A 20,702-nucleotide genomic window follows, 5' to 3' on the forward strand; every position below is an offset into this window, starting at 1 on the left:
AACTCCAAACTAAGAAAGAATCTCTATGCAATGACCAACTAGGATTCCAGAGGACTCAGGAGGGAAATATGCTGTTTCTTAAAGCTTTTCCCATCTGCTCTAAATTCCATTGTCTTCCTTCTGTTAATTCCTATTTATTCTGTATTAAACTTATTTTTTATGTATTTGCTAGCAAATTGTCTCCTCCTTTAGACTGTAAGCTTCTTGAGGGTAGAGACTGTTTTGTCTCTTTTTGTACCCCCTTCTCTTGGTTACAGATCTGGCACATAGTAGGCATATAATAAATTGATTGCTTGATTGACTTGGAATGAAGATTAATATATTTATATAAACATATGCATTTACATAAACACATATGTATACATAAGCACATGCATTTATCTATATATATACATATTTATCTTGAGTATACATATATGTCATGAAGGTTTTGCTTTTTTTTTCCATTGAGGGAGCAAATGGGGAGAGAAGTCAGATTATCATTAATTTAAAAAATCAATCTAGCAATAATAATTAATCACCTACTATATGCTAAGAATTAGAAAAAAAGAAAAAGAGTCCTCATTTAACACATTAAACAAATGGTCATACAGCCTTAGCTTAAAGAGGCAGCCCATATGACTCTCTTGACAGCTTTGTTTTTTAGGAAATTTTATCTGACATCAAGTCTAAAGTGACCACTTTTCAACTTATCCTCCTTGCTTCTCATTCTGCCCAGTGGAACAAGTCATTTATTTCTTTCTATCACCCAACAATCCTTCAAATTCTTGAGTGTAGCCACCATACATTCTCTGAGAAGGCTCTTCTCCAACAATTCCACTTCCTTAACAAAGGACATGGACTGGTCCTCACATCCTGTTCCCCCTCCTCTGAACACTTTCAAGCTTATCAGTTCAGGCTCCTTCTTAAATGATGGGTTTGAATGGAATTGAATTAACTCAACATTTATTAAGCCCCATCATGTGGGATGGAGATCTGTTTCCTCCATGCTAAGAACTTTATATCTCATACCCTAGCTCTCTGTTGAAAATCTAACTTCTCATTTTATACCAGAGGAAATGGTATTTGTTGATCATCTTGTAAAAAGGTTTCTTTTTCAGAGTAGAAGGCCAATGGGGGTCCCTTCTAACTCTGAACTTCTACAAAAGGCAGAAAAGATAGATATAGTCAAGAAACAGTTTAAAACTTGGCTCCTAGGGGAAGCTTTGTGGCTCAGTGGACAGAGAACTGGCCCTGGAGTCAGGAGGACCTGAGTTCAAATGTGACCTCAGATACTTAACAATTACCTAGTTGTGTGACCTTGGGCTTAATCCCATTGCCATAAATAAATAAAAAAATTTTAAATAAATTAAAACTTGGCTTCTGGACTTACCAGCCAGTCTCTCAGGGACCCCCTGTTAACAATAACTATGATCTTACTTCAGACTATTAGAATCCTAAGCTCCTTTAAGGTATAGCTCCTATATAATGTCCCTTTCTATCTCCTCAATTATTTGTGCTCCCCCACCCACCAAAAGTGTTTCTTTTCTATTTAATCTATGTGCCTGTTGGTTTCCCCAAGTAGAGAATAAACTCCTTGAGGGCAAGGATTGTTTAGTCTTTGAATCCGGATGCTTAGTGAATTGAAATGAATAGAATAGAAACATAGATTTATAGCTTAGAAAGTTGAGTCAAACTTCTTCAGTTTATTAAAAAAAATTTAATTCTGAATTTAATGAACACTTTCCCAGGAATATTTCTATATATAAGTAGATCAGAAAATGAGAATGAAAAATGAGAAAATGAAAATATATTGCATATAGCTTGTTTTTAAAGCATATAATATAAAAATAAAGAAATTTTTGAGAGTATATGATATAAATTCAACACTTCACTTTCAGAGCTATTCTGCTTGCCTTTGCTACTTCCTGAACTTCTTTTAGATCTCTTCTGTAGATTTTAATGCATTTCAATAAACATTTTTTGGGGGGGGAAGGGGAGTGCAACCTTATTGCTAAAATCCCTGCCGCTCTGAACTCCTCCTGTTGCCCAACATAAAAAGAAAAACACAGTCCTTGTAACAAATAAGTATAGTCATGTAAAAACAAATTCATATATTTGTCATGTCCAAAAAAAGAGTTATGTCCCATTCTGTCCTTTGAGTTCATCATAGAAGCACACTTAATAATGCACTGATTGGAGTTCCAGAGTATTTCAGAGCTGTTGATCTTTCCCATGTGGTCATTATATAATTGTTCTAGTTCTGTTCACTTTATTTTGTATTAATTTCCAAGTTTCTCTAAAATGATTCCTTTTGTTATTTCCTATAGCTGAATAATGATGTATTATATTCACATTCAATAATTTGTTCATCTGTTTCCCAACTGATCAGTATTTCTAGTTTTTTGCTTCAAAATACCAGCTAGGTGTGACAGCGAATAGAACTGGAGTCAAAGAGATCTAAGTTCAAATTCTACTTCAGACAGTAGCTAACTCTGGACAACTCATTTAACTGCTAGTTGCCTCAGTTTCCTCTTCTGTAAAATGTAGATAATAATGGCATCTGTGCTTTCTTCAGCAGCACAAATACTAAAATTGGAACAATACGGAGAAGATTAGCATGGCCCCTGCACAGGATGACATGATAATGATAGCACCTACCTCTCAGGATTGTTGTGAGAATAAAATGAGACAATATTTATGAAGTGCTTTGCAAACCTTAGATTACTTTATAAATGCTATTTATTATTTTTATTATAAATATGCTTGAACATTAGGGTCCTTTTCTTCTTTCTTTGATTTCTGTGGATTATATCTGGGTCCAAAGCATATATACAACTTGGTGACTCTTTGGGCATTGTTCCAAATTGCTTTTCCTAACTCTAATTCACAGCTGAACTAACAGCACCCCAGTGTATCTGTCTTCCTTTCTGTTCCTCTAACTGTCATTTTCCTTTTTCATCTTTGCCAATCTGATAGATGTGAGGTAGAACCTCAGCAGTGACCTCATTTTACAGATAAGGAAATTGAGACCCAGGGATTTGAAGCCAGGTACTCAAGTTCACTAAAATCAGTAGTCACCATCTCAGCAAATGGTAGCTTTCAACTCTGGGTCTTGCCAAAATGTTATTCACAGGATAGAAATGCAAAAAGATCTATTGGAGCTTCCAAGTTTAAAAGTTAAAGGAAGACAGTCCCCAAAATGAAGAAGCTGGGCTAAAATGACCCTAAGGAAGGGTCCCTTCTAGATCTTAAGTCTTTGCAACTTCTGAGGTAACCTGTTCAAAATCTTCCATAAATATTTCAACTACTGAAGTTAAAGAAACGAGTTCACTTTTTGGTTTTTTAAAGCTATTAATTCTTATACTTCTCTGAGATTTGAAAGGAAAGAGATATGGAGGGGTTCTTTTCAAAGCATGGGGGATGGCCCTTGTGCAGGGGACATTCATTCCCCTTTTTCTCTCATTCCCATTAGTCTTCAAGGGAACTTGAGAGTGGGATGGGGGAAGAAAGACAATCATAAGCTAGATAGAGAATTATGCTTCCTATTTGGGTGACCCTGGTCTCACCTCAGCTTTGCCTCTCTATCTCTTCCTTTTCCCACTTAAGGTCTTCATTTACCTCCTCTGTGCAAAGAGGAGACTGCTACTATCAAATGGGAATGATTACTTAATAAAGAAGACTAGGAAGCAATTTTATATTAGGGTAGGGTTTGTGGGAAATGGTTGTGCTTTTTTCACAATCTTCTACAAATGGCCTGGTGTATAACATTAACTCTTCTGTAGGGGATAATAAAGATAGAGACTGGACTCATGATTTCTTTGACACAGGGAATCCTGAGGCAACTCTCTCTACCAAATAAGACCAGCATATTCTTCGCAGTTTATGATCAAAGAGGATCACAATTTTGATCCGGGCTCCTAGGGGAGGCTGCAGTTGGTGGATTGATTGGGATGGGTAGTTCTGTGCTTCAGTAGAGTTAAAACCAATAATATGTCCACACAAGAGGTTAAATCCTGGGAGCAGAGGGCCACCAAGCTTTGAATTGGCCCAGTTTGGAAAAATAGAGCAAGTAAAGCTTCTGGGGTGATCAATATTGGAATTAGACTATGTGTGGGGCTAATATACTTCCACTGGGAGCAAGACAGAAATTCACATTTATAAATAAATGAATGAAAGAGTGAATAAGTAAGTAAAAAGACAAAAAAATGAATGAATAGATAATAAAAAAGCAAGCAAACAAACAAATGACTGTTTTCCTGGTTCTGGAGCCTGCTATCTAACTACTAGGCTACACTGCCTCTAATCAGGGAGGTGGAAACTATTAGAGCCCTTCACCCCAACTCTAGGATAGGTATAGGCATACAGTCATAGAAAGCACCTAGGCTCAAATTGATTGCGACTTGGGTCCAGGAACCCAGAGACACAAGAATGAAAATGGTGACAGGGAGGAGTTCTGGCCATGATGGTCATGAAATATCTTGACTCAGTTGAGTTGAGCTGCTGCCTGGGCAGATTATCAAGGCTCAGGTAAGGGCCAAAGTTTTTGCATTGGATGGAGAGATGCCCGGTGGTGACTACAAAGCATTCCCAGGCAGATAGTGAGTCTATCTTCTTATACTGAGCTCCAGACTTAGGCTTAAGTCAGATGGAGCCACCCATTATTGGTACTCCACCCCAGATGCCCACCCCAGACGCCCTGTTGCCCTGAGCCTCCCTGCCCTGCCCTTTTGCCATCTTGCTATCCCTCCCATCCAGAGATTGTCTCAGCCATACTTCACTGCTCCACCCTCCTACTGACCTATCTGAGATCTCATATTCTTTAGGGCCAGGCTGTATTACTTCAATGGAGCCAACTAGTTAATGCAGTAAAATAATTGCAGTCAATAGGCTCATTGATTTGAATTATAAGGAAAAAGTCTTCTCCCTCAGAGGTCATATGGCCCCTGGAAAAAAGATCTCAGTCCTTGGCCTCTTTGCTTAGTCTCTTCTATTCTAGAAGTTTGTGGAGTCTCTGACCTTTTCAGACTTTAGACTGAGCCACAAGACTCTGGGAGCCAGAGCCCAAGCTGGGTTTCTCAGCCAGAACTCAAAGTAGTCTTTAAGGGCTCCAAGCCTACCAGAAAGTCCCACCACTTGTCATGCTGCATTTACACATGAACATGGTTGGACCAATGTGTGTCAAGTTTTGAGACTACTTCCCTTGAGACCAAAGTGATGTAAGGAAAAGTATGCACTTATAGGTACTGGGGGAAATGTTTATACATTTTTTTATGTTTATACATTACTCTTTACTCATCATTTTTTTCAGAACAATAAGAACATAATTGTAATAAATAGATGTTTGTAAAAGCTACTCAACATTAAGGTAACTGGAACTCTAAAGCAAGTCACAGGTTCTTACAACCAGTGGCAGTAAAGACAAGACATTCCAACCCCTCAGGGTACATTGGAACCCTGAAGAGAGATGCAATGGATCCAATTTTAAAAGAGTGTGCCCAGATCATAAATGTTACAATAGTAATAGACAACATTTCTGATGTGCTTACATATATCATCTTATTCATTCCTCATGTCAACATGGCAATCATGGCAACTGGAATTGGAAGATTTAGATTCAAACCCTAGCTTCTGATACTTACTAGCTGGGCAAATCTCATAACCCTTCTGAGTTTCTGAAGATTATAATCCTAGGGTCTTGAAATTCCCTTTCAACTTTGATTCTAAAATTCTAGGGAACTGTATTTTTTTCCATACCTAAGTGGGAAATGAAGAGGGGCATCAAAACATTTGATCCCTCTCCAATATTTGGTTCTCTAAGGAGCAAATGACTGAAATTTTCCCCTAATTTTGGCTGCCTTAGCTAAGCCTACTCAACTTTTCCCTCTGAGCTGATGTTGAAGAAGTTGGCATAAGAGCTGGAAAGCCCCCAGTGCTGTAGTTATTTTTAGCTGATCTTAGGGGCAGCTCAGAAGTTCTTTATGCAAATAGTCCATTTAAAAAAGAAGAAAATATCAACACATTTTCAGAATTTTTTTTGGTTATTGATTAGTTTAATGATTTTTTTGTCTATTTTTTTTTCTTCAAAAATATTATTTGCAAGTGCGATGGCTCTCTGGGAGAAGGGTAGGGGGAAGGATACTGGGAAAAATTTTTTATGTAAAAAATGTCAATAAATTATTTCAAAAAGAGAAAATATCACACCTTATTATGGGACTGTCATTGAATTCTTCCTTTAGCCTATAATGTTAGGTAAAGAGACTTTTCCATAATGAAATTAGAGGATTTAGCTTGGCCTTATAGATGATGGGATATAGAGCCAGAGCAGGGGGGAGATCCCATAGACCATCCTAATACCCTCATTTTACAGAATGGTGTCAATCTTGGACACCAAGTCGTTCCTTAAGTATGGGAAATAACTATCCCCATACTTGCTGTTCGTTTTGTTTGTCAAAAAAGGGGGAAAATATAAATATTTAAAGAGCAAAGCAAAAATGAAATAATCTGTGATTAGCAGATCTCAAGCTAATTATTTAGAATACTATTACTCAAAAGGAAAATCTGACACTGTAGTTCAAATTAACTCAAGTTAAAAACATTTAGGTACATTTTAAATTCAAGGTACTATACTAGCTATTGGGGCTAAGTTGACTAAAATGAAACATTTCCTGCCTTCAGAGATTCTATTCTACAATGCAAATTCTATTGAGGAATATATGATGTATAATGAAATGCAAGGAGTGGCAGGGTCAAAAATAAGGTTAGAAAAATGTTATAAGAATATGGGGCAAGGGAGACAGCATTTAAGTATTGGAAGGGATTTGGAGTGGCTTAATGGAAGAAGTCACACTTGAGTGTGACTTGAGTTAAGTGTAAACAGAAGTTCTTAGTTTGGGGCTGATGAATTTGTATTCTATAATATCTTGATAAAAGTATTTCAATAAAAATTAGTTTTCTTTGTAATAGCATGTATTTTATTGCTTTTAAAAATATTTTTCTGAGAAAGGGTTCCAAGGACTTCCTCAGATTAACAAAATGGTCCTTAATACACAAAAAAAGGGTTTAAAAAATCCTTACTTAAAAAGAATACAGGGAATCTGAAAGGGAGAAATGAGGTAAGAATGTGTGCTAAGCATAAGGACCAGTTTGACTAAATCAAAGAGTGAGGAGATGAAATGTTGAATTTGTCTGGAACATAGGAAGAATGAAAGCAGGGTAGTGATAGGGTTAGGACCTGTATATCTTATTCTAAGTGAGGAAATTCTCTTTCTCAGTGCAAGCATTATCCTTCTCTATAACCCAGAGGATTGGTTGAGCACTGAGTAACTTGTCCAGGGTCTCACAGCTAGTCTATGTTGGAGGTTGACCCCAGTGCTTCCTGGATTTGAAACCAGTCCTCTATCCTCTATCCTCTATGCTGTCCCACATGAAGGAGAATAATGTGAAATTAGGTTAGAGTTAGATTTGAAAGTACCTTAAATATCAGGTTAGGGTCCTTAAGGACAATGTATTTTTCCTAGAGAAAATCAAGAGTAACCACAGGATTTTAAGCAGCTAGTGAAATGATCAAATTTACCTTGGGAAAATTTTTCAGGTAGTTATGAATTTGGAAGGAATGACTGGGGAGGGGAATGGCTAGAGGTAGAGAGAACAGTAAGGAAGGAAGGAAGGTGTTACAGTGTCCTTGTCAAGGGTATCAGTGTAAATGAGGGGTGAGAAGCAAAGACAGATACACATAATTTGACAGATAAAACTGATAGGACTTGATAAGTGATTAGATGGGGAGCAAAAAGTGGGAGAAATATGGCAGTGCCCTTCAATACAGAAATTTAAAGGGGGGGGTCAGGTTTAGGGGAAATGATGATGAATTTAGTTGATGGAATTGTATCTTGGGATATTGTGAGAACATCTCAGGAATGTGGGAGAAGGGGATGAATTTCTCATAAGGCTCTGTGTTTCAGAGATGGACCTGCTTGAAATAGCTAGACTTTGATTGTTGGGAGCCTATGTATCTTTGGAGAAGTGAATTTGCATCAAGAAGGTGATGGAGGGCAGCTAGGTGGTGTAGTGGATAGAGCACTGGCCCTGGAGTCAAGAGGACCTGAGTTCAAATGGGGCCTCAGACACTTAATAATTATCTAGTTGTGTGGTCTTGGGCAAGTTACTTAACCCCATTGCCTTGCAAAAACCAAAAAAAAAAAAAAGAATTAAAATTATGATTTACCCAAAGTTATGAATAAACTCATAGTCAGCATGAGAAAGGACATCAAAAACAAAGAACTCTATGGTAAAAACAAGAGGAAAAAACACTGTCAGAGAGTTTCATGACAAGAAAAGGAGGTGCATTGTTCACATAGCTGTAGTGAGGAAAAATCAATAGATCATCCATGTGTTCCACTGATATCTGACTACTCTATGTCATGAGATGTAGAGGAAGATTCCTATCATGCTAAGTGAAACTCCTTTGATGGATTTAAAGGAGATCAAAGACAAGAGTCACGTAACATAAAAAGGAATAGATCAGTTGTGACCTCCCCTCTGAGAGAATTTTGTCTCAATGAAATCACAGATCCAATAAGTGTTGAAGTTACTAATTGTTTTAGACCACATTAAATATTTTATTTTAAATATACATGTTCCTTATCTGTTCTGCCAGTCTGGCATAAAATTTAGGATGACCTTAGGAATTCCCAGTGGAGAACTGATATTTTTTTCCCTCTTTCTTTTTAATTATTCATTACAAGAATTGGCTTGTGGAGGTGGGAGGGGAAAGGATTTTTGGAACTAAAGGTGATATTAAAACAAAAGATATATATTTAAAAAGGAAAATTTCCAGTTGAATTGGGTTAGGATTTTGAATAAAAAGGAGTTATACATAATAATAATAGCAATGATAATAACAATAATAGCTAGCATTTGTATAATGCTTCAAGTGCTTCAAGCTCCTTACACATATTAACTCTTTTAATCCCCATGATAATCTGGGAGGTAGATGCTTTTACTAACCCTATTTTACAGATGAAGAAACTGAGGATGGTAGAGATTGCCCAGGGTCACATAGCTACTAAGTGTCTGAGGCAGATTCAAACTCAGATTCTCTTAACTTCTAGTCCAGCACTCTATCTATTCTACCCATATTGAACCCAATAATTCATTTAAATTGAGAAGTGAATAGTAAATGGGATCTACTCAACTTTAAGTATCAGTTGAACATCTACATGTTGATGGATATTCAGCAGAATATCAGCAGTTTGGAATTCAAGAAAGACATTAGAACTAGGGATCTATGTCTATTTTCCCCATCCATATCCATATCATATCCATTTCCATATTCACATCCATTCATCCATCTATCCATCTACATGAGAGTCATCCTCACAGCAGTCCATGAGAAAAGATGAGATAACCAAGGAAATGAGTAGAAAGACAGAAGAGGAAGAATTCAGATATGAGTAAGTACCTATTACAGTTAAGGCATAGTCAAGTGCCAGAGATACCTGGTATGGGTCTCTGGGATGCCAGAGATACAATCCTGCCTTCAGAGAATTGAAAGCTTAATAATATTTTGGAATAAGATACATCTACAAATTATTATAACAATAATCAGAGTATGAACTGTGCCTAGAAAGGACCAGGTTAAGTACCAGGATAAATGATAGGGCAGGGACTGAGGGAAGCTTCATGGAAGAGCTGGCAACTGAATGGGACCCTGAAAGAAAGAAATTTCAACAGGTCTTTGAGGAATATGGGACACAGTGATATCAAGGGCAAAGAAAAATAGAACTCAGGGCAAGAAAGGCAACACTGAATCATTTAGGTTGACTAGGGCCTAGAATATATTGAAAGTCAGCTAGGTATGTATATAAAATGAGAAAGAGCCTAAGTATGGAACCTAAAGCCTTCAGTTCAAAACCCAGTTCTGTGAATTTTGATTTTTAAGTGACTTGAGGCTTCCTTTTGGCTAAAAATTTAAGGGTTGGGTTAAATGACCTCTAAGGTCCCTTTCAGCTCTAGATCTATGAAACTATAGAAGGCTAGTAAAGACAGGAGCTAATTTATGGAAGACTTCAAATGTCAGACTGAGTTAGGGCAACAATCAGCAATAAAGAGTTACTACAGGGGGCGGCTAGGTGGCATAGTGGATAAAGCACCGGCCCTGGAGTCAGGAGTACACGAGTTCAAATCTGGTCTCAAGACACTTTAGTAATTACCTAGCTGTGTGGCCTTGGGCAAGCCACTTAACCCCATTTGCCTTGCAAAAAAAAAAAAAAGAGTTACTACAGGATTTGAACCAAGGATTGATATAATCAGATCTAAGTATGATGAAGACTTATTTGGCAGCTCTGTAAGTATTAGAAAAATGGAGATAAAAGAAAAGAGACAAAAAGATCAGTTCAATAGTTCCAAATGAAAGGTGATGGCAAATTCAAGTGGCAAGAGGAGACGAACATGACAGATTTTATGTAAAAGAACTGATAGGACATGGGTGACATGTGAAGAATAAGGAAGAGGGAAGGGTTAAAGGATGACTACAGTTTCACATATGAATTGGTTTGGAAATGAGTCTAAGATGCTGGCAGAATAATACACAAACTGATTGCATGGCCCAATTCAAAGAGTAATTGTTAATGGTTCAATATAACTTGGTAGGAACTCTCCATTGGAATGTCCCAGGGATCAGTGATTTGGCCTCATACTGTTTAACATTTTTATTAATGTATGACCAATGTGAGAATCTGATATGCTTGACTTTGCTTATCTGTTAAGGGTTTTTGTTTTCTTTTTTTAATGGGGAGGGAGATATGGGAGAGTAAGAAAATAAATGCTTATTATTTGGAAAAAAAAACTTTTTAAGTTTAACAATAACTGAGATGTAGATAAAAATGGCATGATTATCAAGATCTGCGGATGAACCAAAGCTGGGAGAAATAATTAGCATACTGAAACAAAGGATGCAAAAAGATTTTGACAGCTAGAACATCAAACTAAATCTAAGAAGAAAAAAGTACAAAAGGAACAAGGGTAAAATATTCCACTTGAGTTCAAAAAAATCAACTTCTTAAGTATAGAATGTGGAAGGCATAGTAACACAGTAGTTTGACTGAAAAAGATCAGGGGGTTTTAGTAGACTGCAAACTCAGCATGAGCTAGAAATGTGATCTAGCAGATAAAAAAGCTAAAGCAATTTCAGACTGCAGTTAGAGGCATAGCTTCCATTAACAAGGTGATGTTCCCCCTGTATTCTGCTCTTGTGAGACCACATCCAAAATACTGTTTATAATTCTGGAGGTCATAGTTTAGGAAAGACACTGACAAACTGGAGAGAATCCAAAGGAAGACAACCAAGAGAATGGTGGGCTTTGAGTACATGCCATATGAAGGACTTGTGATTTTATCCCAAAGAAAAGATAGCCATCTTCAAGTATCTGAAAGACTATCATATGAAGAACTAGACCTATTCTGTTTGGTCCCAGAGTATAGAATCAGAAGCAATGGGAGGGAGTCTTGAAAAGGAAGATTTAAACAGGAGGCCAGGAACAACTTTCTAAGCTTTGAGCACCATCCCAAATATAGTCTTAGGAGGGACTGACTCTCCCCTCTTCCTTCCCTAGAAGGTTCCAAGAGGTGATGAGACGATCCTTTGCTGGGTATTATAATTGGGGAACTATATTTCAGGTCTGGTTTAAACTATATGACTGCTTAATTAGAGTTAGTCTCTTCTTACTCTGAACTTCTGTGATACTCTTTCAGGATTGGTTGGACAAAATTGTACATCAATATGTCTGTTTTCCCACAACCTCTCGAATATCTATAATTTTACATTTTTTTTATTATCTTCACCAAGCTGAGTTTCATGAGTTGGAATGGCAAAATAGCTTTAATTTGCATTTCTCAAATTATTAGTGATTGGGAGTATTTTCCCCCATATAGTTATAGATATCTAGTTTTCTTCTCTTGAGAAATTCTTGTCCATGACCTTTTACCATTTATCAACTGGAAAATGGTTCTTATTCATATAAATTTGAACCTTTTCCTTATATATCTTGGAAATCAGACCTTTATCAGCTACTGATATCTCTTCCAAATTTGAAATTCTGTGATACAGGTATAAATGAATTAAATTAAATTCAAAAATATTTATTAAAAGCCTACTTAGTGGGGTGGCTAGGTGGCACAGTGGATAAAGCACTGGCCCTGGAGTCAGGAGTACCTGAGTTCAAATCCAGCCTCAGACACTTAATAATTACCTAGCTGTGTGGCCTTGGGCAAGCCACTTAACCCCACTGCCTAGCAAAAACTAAAAAAAAAAAAAAAAAAAAAAAAGCCTACTTAGTATGGAGTATTTCTTCTGTTCTAGGTACTAGGGGCAGTGAGAATATTTGTAATAGAAACTTCTTCCTATAAACTAGAGGAAAAAAAGAAAATGTGGTTGCCTTCATGGAGTTTACATTCTACAAAACCCCTATGAAAAAATTTGCAATAGAACAGTACCCCTCAAAGTCAAAAACAAAATTGAAAGAGTCCCTGCCCTCATGGAACATATATTCTCCTTGTGGGGAATGTTCTGGGCACAGTTAAGTAATATAAAGTTTCCACAAAATAAATACAAAGCAATTGCTAGGGAAAGAGGAGAGAGAGATAAATAAGGGATAAGGAGGAGGGTATAGGAAAGGTTTTCAGCACTTAAGCTGGTGACTGGGGACTAGAGACAAGGAAGGAAGAACATTTCAGGTAAGGCAAGCAGCTTCTTACCTGAAATCATGTTTTTACTTTTTCTGTGCCTGTGCTGTATTTCCCCCACCCACTCATTTGAGGCAGTTGAGTGGTACAGAAAAAAGGTACTAGATTTGGAATCAGGAAGTTCAAATATAACCTTAGACACTTTTACCAGCTGTGGGATCTTGAACAAGTCACTTACCCTCTGATGACTTGGGTTCCTTATCTGTAAAATGGGGATGATATAATAGTAGCTACTTCTCAGGATGGTTGTGAGGATCAAATGAGATATTTGTAAAATGTTTATTACAGTGTCTGGTGCATAATAAAAAAATAAATGCTTATCTATCTCTGAAGGCAATAAAGGTAAAGTTGACTACTGGGGAACAGTTAAATAGGCCAGGTTGGCTGGAACATAAAGTAAGTGATGGAGAATAATGGAAATTCAGAATAGAAAAAAAGAATGGAGACAGTCTTTAAAGGCTATAGTAATATATCAGAGGAGTGTACATTTATATAAACAGGTTTTTAGGTAGACATGTCTCTGAGAAGTTTATACAACTCTTCCATATTGATCTTCCCAGTTGTCCTCTGAAGAACAGAGGAAAAGGCATGGGATCAATTTAAAGCAGTAGGGATTTGAGTTACATATGAGAAATAACACCCTGGTTGGAAGATGCCAAAATGAATGGGAGATAGTACGATACAGGTGGTAAAGAACTAGGTTCAGAGCAGAGGAACCTGAGTTTCTATCTGGATCTACTATGGTGTTACCTAGGGCAAATTGCTTGTTATATAAGGCTGTTTCTTCATGTTTAAAAGAGAGAGATTGCAATTAAATGGCTGCTGGGGACACTTCCAGCATTAAATTTCTGATCCTCTAATCAGATTTTCATCACGGAAAATGTGGAGAGAATGTTTTGCCAAGGAAGATTTTAGAGTCTTCCTTTGAAGAGATTTTAAAGGAGAGATGGCTTTTAAAGATACTTTAGGAGTGGATATGTCCAGAGGTAAGGCCTCAGGGTCTACATACAGAATCCTAGCAGATTTGAGAGGTGTGAGAGATCTCAGAGATCATTCTAGCCCAAACCTCTTATTTGGCAGTCACAAAACTTGGGCCTAGAAAGGGGAAAGGGAATTACTCAGTTACCAGGTAACAAGTAAGTAGCACAGGCAGGATTTGAAACCAGGTTCTCTCACTCTAAATCCATTACACTTTGCTGTAGAATTTACTCATTGAGAGTTATGTTCTATTTTTGAATAGCAGGGAATGACAGGGGACATTTCATATTTGGGCAGATCATAGTTATTCAGCCACCTACACTACCAAATATGGCAATAAATTTTTATGACCTAGGATTTACCCATAAGGATTCATGTTGGAGTTACAACAATGGTATGAATAGAAACAAATACTTATGAGGGTTGAAATTTATATAGGATTTGTTGGTTGACTTTAGGATTTGCAAACCACCATTTCTCCTTTTCTTCTCAGAACCATTCTGTGGAAATGTTATTCCTAGTCCTATTTTACAGATGAAGAAACTGAGGCTCAGAGACTTGCCCCAGATCTTGAAATAAGCTCCAAACTGAGAAGAAATTAATAATCTATTCCACAAAGTAGGAAAAAGGATAAAACTGTGTTGTGGCAACTAAACATTGAAATGACTGCCAATCATATTTTTGTGTCAAACTCCACCACCTCTACTAATGACAATTGCTGACCAAATACTTATTGAAAGCAGAAAAGAATCAAAATCTCAGGAGCAGTAGACTCCTTCTTCCCCCTTCTCCTCCCCACAAAACCGCCAGCTCAATATTACTGAAGCTATATAGAAGGAAGCAATCCTCTTGGAGAAGTAGCCAACTATCCATGTCAAAACCAAATGCCAAACACCTGCTACCTCTGGGATAGGCAAGCAAGGTTTACAGCCTACCTGAAGCAGTAGGATCCTAAGGAACAGAGGAGGGGTGGGGGGAAAGGGGGGGCAGTATTTCCAAGTAAATCAACAATTTCCACCACCTTTGATCACTTTTCCTCAGACCTGGCAAAGACTGCCTAGGAACCTAAGCCCCCAATGATCCAAGAATATAGGGGCCTTCCCCCAAACCCTTTACCTTACTCCTAGCCCATTACTGCAACCATATCCACCATTCACTACTATCCACCCTATCCCTATTATCCAATATTTGTCACTGGTGAATGGATAAGTTTAAGAGTCCATAGAAAACACCACACTTCAGGCCTTGTCTCTACCTCTACTTCCATCTTCTAGACAACCAATTCTTGTGGAATTGCAAGCTTCAGGGGATACAGCAGCTCCTGCCATGTCAATAAACATAACTATTGAAGACTTTCCTTGGTGTGGAAAGTTCTATCACCATTGATAACCCATGGTACTGTCAGATGGTTCAAGATCATAAAAAGGTATAATTTATTAACGGAATTACACTAAAGACTATTCCTTGATTGCACCCTATGTATCACTAGGTCTTTCTATCTGACTTGCAGTTAAAGTCTCATATTTTTTTTTAGGTTTTTGCAAGGCAAACAGGGTTAAGTGGCTTGCCCAAGGCCACACAGCTAGGTAATTATTAAGTGTCTGAGACCAGATTTGAACCCAGGTACTCCTAACTCCAAGGCCAGTGCTTTATCCACTACACCACCTAGCCTCCCCTTCTCATATTTCTTGAATCAGGAATTGTTCTACTTTTTTTTATTTACCAGTATTTAATACACTGCTTCAGCCATAGTAAGAGCTTTTTATTTGTTCATTTTTTTCATTGGCTAAAGTGGAACAATGGAATTGTTCCAAAGGTACTTATACAGGATATGGTTCTGGAAGGGTATTCTCTATTCAAAAGGCATAGAATAAATAAAAAGGGGGGGCAGAGTAACACTGTAAATTGACTACCTTTGAGGGACCAGAGGAAGGATATATGTCTGAAGCATTTGTACAAGGATCAGAGGAGACAGAAAAGGGATAATGTCAACAGAGAATACTATAATCTGGATAGAAAAAGAAAGTTGATAAGGATTTTAGAAAACAGCAGATGGCTTAATTGTCTTACAAAGTTCTCAAGAATAATTGTAATATTTTCTATGGGACATGGAATTATTAGTGTCTTATACTGTTTAGTAGAAAAGAGCTGAATTATGAAGATTAATATAGTCTGCATATTACCATCTTGAACTTAAAAAATTATATGCTATAAATGATTCTGACATTAGTCATACTGTTGCTTATGAATTCCTTAAAGTTTAAAGTTATAATTTAAATGTAAAAAGCAAATGGAAAAATATGTATTTTTGATGAAATAGGAAGTTATTTTTTTGAAAGTCAATTTTAAGATGAGTTTCAGCATGGTTAAATCTGCTGAATGCACTGAAACTTTAGAGTATAATCCATGTTACTTTTCTGTGTAGGCTTTTATCAGAAATCTTCATCAGTTCAGGGTTGGGGAAGGAGAGAGGAGAGACATCTTAGTTTCATTCTTGAGGGATGTCCAAAAATAGATTTTTTTTTTCTTTTCCAGAAGTTGATTCTATTTTCTAAATTTGGTTAAAGGAGAGTTTTAAAGTGAATAACAGTGCTTCCATTATAAAAAGATAAAGGACATAAGAAATTTAAAGAAAAGGGTTGAGCTAAGAGATCTCAGTTCTTCCCAGCCCTGATATTCTGCAAAGAAAAGAGAATTCTACTCCTAATCACAAATACACACACACACACACACACACACACAAACACACACACACACACACACACAAAGGCAAGTGTGCATACACATACAGACACACAAACACAGACACATACACGTACAGATATATTTCTATACTTTATACTCCTAAAACTTTTTCCCCATACTTCAGATTAATTCAAACTCTCACTTTATGTTCAGAATAATAATAAAAATATTATTAATAATAAGTAAAATTTATATAACATTTTGAAGATTTATTTCAACTTACTAACAACAAAGAAACAGGTGCTATTATTATTGCCATTTTATAGATAAGGAAACTTAGGCAGAGAGAGGTTAAGTGACTTTCCCAGAGTCACACAGCTAATAAGTGTCTAAGGCAGAATTGCATTCTGGTCTCTGATTCCAAATCTGGCACTGTATACATCTCATCACTAACTACTTGATGATGGGGGTATGGATGGTGGGAAGAGAGGCATCACCTCTAAATGCCACTATCATACTTAGGGTGGGAAAGAAGAAAGAAGCTAGGAAATTTGCAACTTAAGTTCTTTTTTCTTTTTTAAACCTACTTTCTTTTGGTCCTGAGTTCATTTGGTGTTAGAAGAAATCAAAGTTGAGTTGGAGAAATAGAAAAGAAGGTTTACATTATGATTCCAAATACTCATGGGAAAATCATTGGGCCATTTTTCTAACAAGTCCAAAGTATGAAAATCCTTAAATATGAGTCTATTAGGGAAGACTAGATGCTATGAAAAATAAAGAGGCATCAATGCAAGTTCTTAATCAAACAAAGTGACATGAGGCATTGGGTAATTTAAGGAAGATTAATCTGGCAGCTACATGCTAAATAAACTAGAAGGAGCATGGAAAAGAAGGGATGGAACCATGAGACATTTCAATGGAAGCTTCAATTAAAATGGATCACTTGAGGGGTGGCTAGGTGGCATAGTGGATAAAGCACCAGCCTTGGCGTCAGGAGTACCTGGGTTCAAATCCAGTCTCAGACATTTAATAATTACCTAACTGTTTGGTCTTGGGCAAGCCACTTAACCCCATTTGCCTTGCAAAAAAACAAAACCAAAACCAAAATGGATCACTTGAGTATAAGAGATGAAAAAGAAGTCCTAGATAACAATGATTTTAAAGCTTCAGGTCAGGGTTGATTTATACCGGCACCAAAGCAAAAATAACCCTTTCCAATAAGGTCATATTTTTTTCCCACTCTCTTTTCTCTTTCTCCCTCCTCTCACCCCCTAAAATGGGTGAGAGGCGATGGAGTATGCTCTTCTACAGTTGGAAAAGATTCTCTGTCTCCAAAGAGCTTTCCAGTGTATGATCATCAGAAAAAAGATCAATTATTGTACAGGTGGAGTGGCTATTCCTTGCTCCTGCCCTCCATTCCCTCCTCCTACCTTATTGGGGGGGGGGGGAGGAAAGGTTGTGGGGAGGAGCAGAGTCAAAGAAAGGCTACCAACAAAAATGGTCTAACAGATTATCAATAAAGTTTTGAGATGGCCAAAAGAAGTTATTGGGAGGTGAGGAAGTAGAATGGTGAAGAATGGTAATGAAATCAGTGAGGGGCAGGGAGGAGGGAATAGCTAATGCTACTAGTACAGTCAGCGGTAATCAATATGAATCTGAGCAAAAATGTCCAAGTTTCAATTATTCAATCAATAAACATTTATTAAGCTCCCACTTATATAGAAGGAACTGTGCTAGGATCTGAAACTATAAAGATAATCTCTCCTCCAAAAAAAAATCCTTATTCTCAAGGAACTGATATTCACTTAATGGAGGGGGATAATATGAAACATATAATATCTAATACAAAAAGAAAGAGAGCATATACAACAAAATAATGCACTAGCAATTTAGGAGAATCGGGATAGGGATCTTGTGGAAAATGTTACTTGTGTTTAGCTTTAAAGGAAACTAGGGATTCTAAGAGGTAAAAAGTAAGAATGGAGAGCATTTCCTGAAAAGGCACATGTCTGTATAATGTGCACAGACAGGAGATAAAATGTTATGGAGGAGGCACCAAAAAGCTGATCAATTTGACTGCACAGCAAAAGCGGCTGAAGAGTAATAGAGAAAGGTAGACTGGAACCCAACTGTGAGAGGCTTTAAATATTTAACTGAAGAGTTTGCATTTTATCCTAGAGGCAATGGTTGAATTCCAGGGGATACTCCAAGAGTTACTCCATTAGCCTGGAGAAAGTAAGACCCAATTCAACGACTCTCCCAGGGACCATTGCTTCCTGAAACCCATCACTTCCAGACTCTTTATTCCTGTGCCAGGAATTATTAGTGGAACCAGATTCTAGAGACTTCATGGTACCCAAATAATGGAAATAGGACCTCAGGGGTCATTGAATCAATAACATTTAACTAAGTTGCCTATTTTGTGTGTCAGACACTATTGCCAGATGCTAACAGTATAAAGACAAAAAAAGAAAGGGTTCCTTCCTTCACAGATCTTATATTCCATTCCATTCTAAGTTTGGTTCTGGATCTGTTGAGTCTGAGATGCTGGGATATCTATAAAGATTAAGGGTATAGAATATTCAGTATATTTGATGGTAGGACAAAAAAAATCAATCAGAGATATAATTTGAGGCAAAATTTTTGCATGGGTACTTCTGCGACCTCAGAGGGAATGACTAGACATATCAAGAACATTTCTTCAATTTTCCACAGATAGATATGAGCATCACTCAAGATGGAGACTCAGTTACCTTGGAACTGAGGTATGTCCAGATTGAATACTGTAGGATTCAAGAACTTTCTATAATGACTGGAGCAAACTTTAAGTTTTTCCAGGGTATTCTCTGAGTACAGGAGGCAGCCCAGGATCTCAGCATCATCATCAACCCTCTCTCTTACCATCACCTTGCCTCTTGAATGGAGCTTAGAAGAACATAAAAGTTAGCAATGGCTTTGTTGATAAAGTACATTTCAAGGCTATTGTCTGAGCCTTTGCATCCTTGGAAGAACCCATTATTCTTGATCTTGGAAGCTCCCTAGAATCCAAGATTGCAAAGAGTATTTGAGGAAAAAAATTAGCACTAGATCCAAGCTGTCTTTATGGCACAAGAGGGATACAGAGTGTGATCTGAGAACTCTGCATACAGTTCACCTCCTGAACGTTCCAAGAATCCTTTTTTCTTTTTCTTTTCTTTTTCAATTAAAAAAAATTTATTTAGGGCAATGGGGTTAAGAGTGACTTGTCCAAGGTCACACAGCTAGGCAATTATTAAGTGTCTGAGGTCGAATTTGAACTCAGGTCCTTCTGACACCAGGACTGGTACTCTATCCACTGCACCACCTAGCTGCCCCTAAGAATACTTTTTCAATGAAGACTTGGTTGTCTTCTCTGAGATAGAAGATCTAAAGAATGACCTGAAAGAGCTGTTAAGTCAGTGACTTTATTGCAGAGTCTTATAATCATACCAGAATAAAGGTATGAAAGAGGACTGGGAAAACTAGAATACATATGAATTACTGAAGCCTAAATAGATGAGTCAATAGAGAATAATACACCATGCTATGTATCTAGGATGGGGAAAGGGGACAGCAGAGAGAAGGGATACTGTTTGCTAGACCATCAATGGTTCTAAATTAAGACCTTTGATAGAGCTACTATTAGATTATCATACCAGAGAAAGATAAGAAAACTGCCTTCATTTGCTCATTATGTGCATATAGCACAAGCACCTTTATTGTCAACAGCTACTTTTCAGAAGGGAAGGGAAAAAATGGTAGAATAGTGGCAGATATGAGCTGCTAAGAAGTTCTGACCTACTTAAATGAACTTTGGTGTTTGCAAAGAAAATTGGACAGGAGAAGAAAAGAGAGCAGAATAGGATGATCTGTTCCAAATGTGACCTGACCAGAGTATATAGAGTCTCTCACCTCTCTAGTCCATTCTCTATGTTTCCCATAATGCACTTTGAGACTGCCTTAGCCCTTCCCCCACCCACTGCTATGCTGTTCTGTGAATTCCACAAGAACAGCAAACTAGTCATATTTTCTCCATCTTGGACTAGTGAGGTTGATTTATTGAACCAAAATAAAGACATACATCATTTTATTATGTTTTGCTTCATTGCATTGGGCAAATACTGCATTTTTTAAAAATACAAATAAAAGATTTATAAAAACCATGTGTTGATCAAATCTATCAGCAACATTTTTTCTGTGTGCTCATATCATATTTCTGTGTCACATTTTGATAATTCGTGCAATAGTGTAAACTTTTTAATTATTATTATTGCATTTATTATGATGCCCTGTAGTCAGTG

The 20,702-nt window shown here is 37.2% G+C and overlaps 1 protein-coding gene and 1 non-coding gene across 2 annotated transcripts in view; one reads left to right on the plus strand and one right to left on the minus strand.

Moving 5' to 3' along the window:
• Positions 1-20,702, minus strand: part of CCND3 (cyclin D3) — a 110,013-nt gene that overhangs the window by 43,643 nt on the left and 45,668 nt on the right. The window lies entirely within an intron of this gene.
• On the plus strand, positions 2,545-2,654 carry LOC141490273 (U6 spliceosomal RNA). The gene has a single exon (XR_012469128.1). It is a non-coding gene; the product is annotated as a U6 spliceosomal RNA (small nuclear RNA).

Source organism: Macrotis lagotis, chromosome 5 (genome assembly GCF_037893015.1).
Source record: "Macrotis lagotis isolate mMagLag1 chromosome 5, bilby.v1.9.chrom.fasta, whole genome shotgun sequence".
In the NCBI taxonomy this organism is placed as follows: Eukaryota; Metazoa; Chordata; class Mammalia; order Peramelemorphia; family Peramelidae; genus Macrotis; species Macrotis lagotis.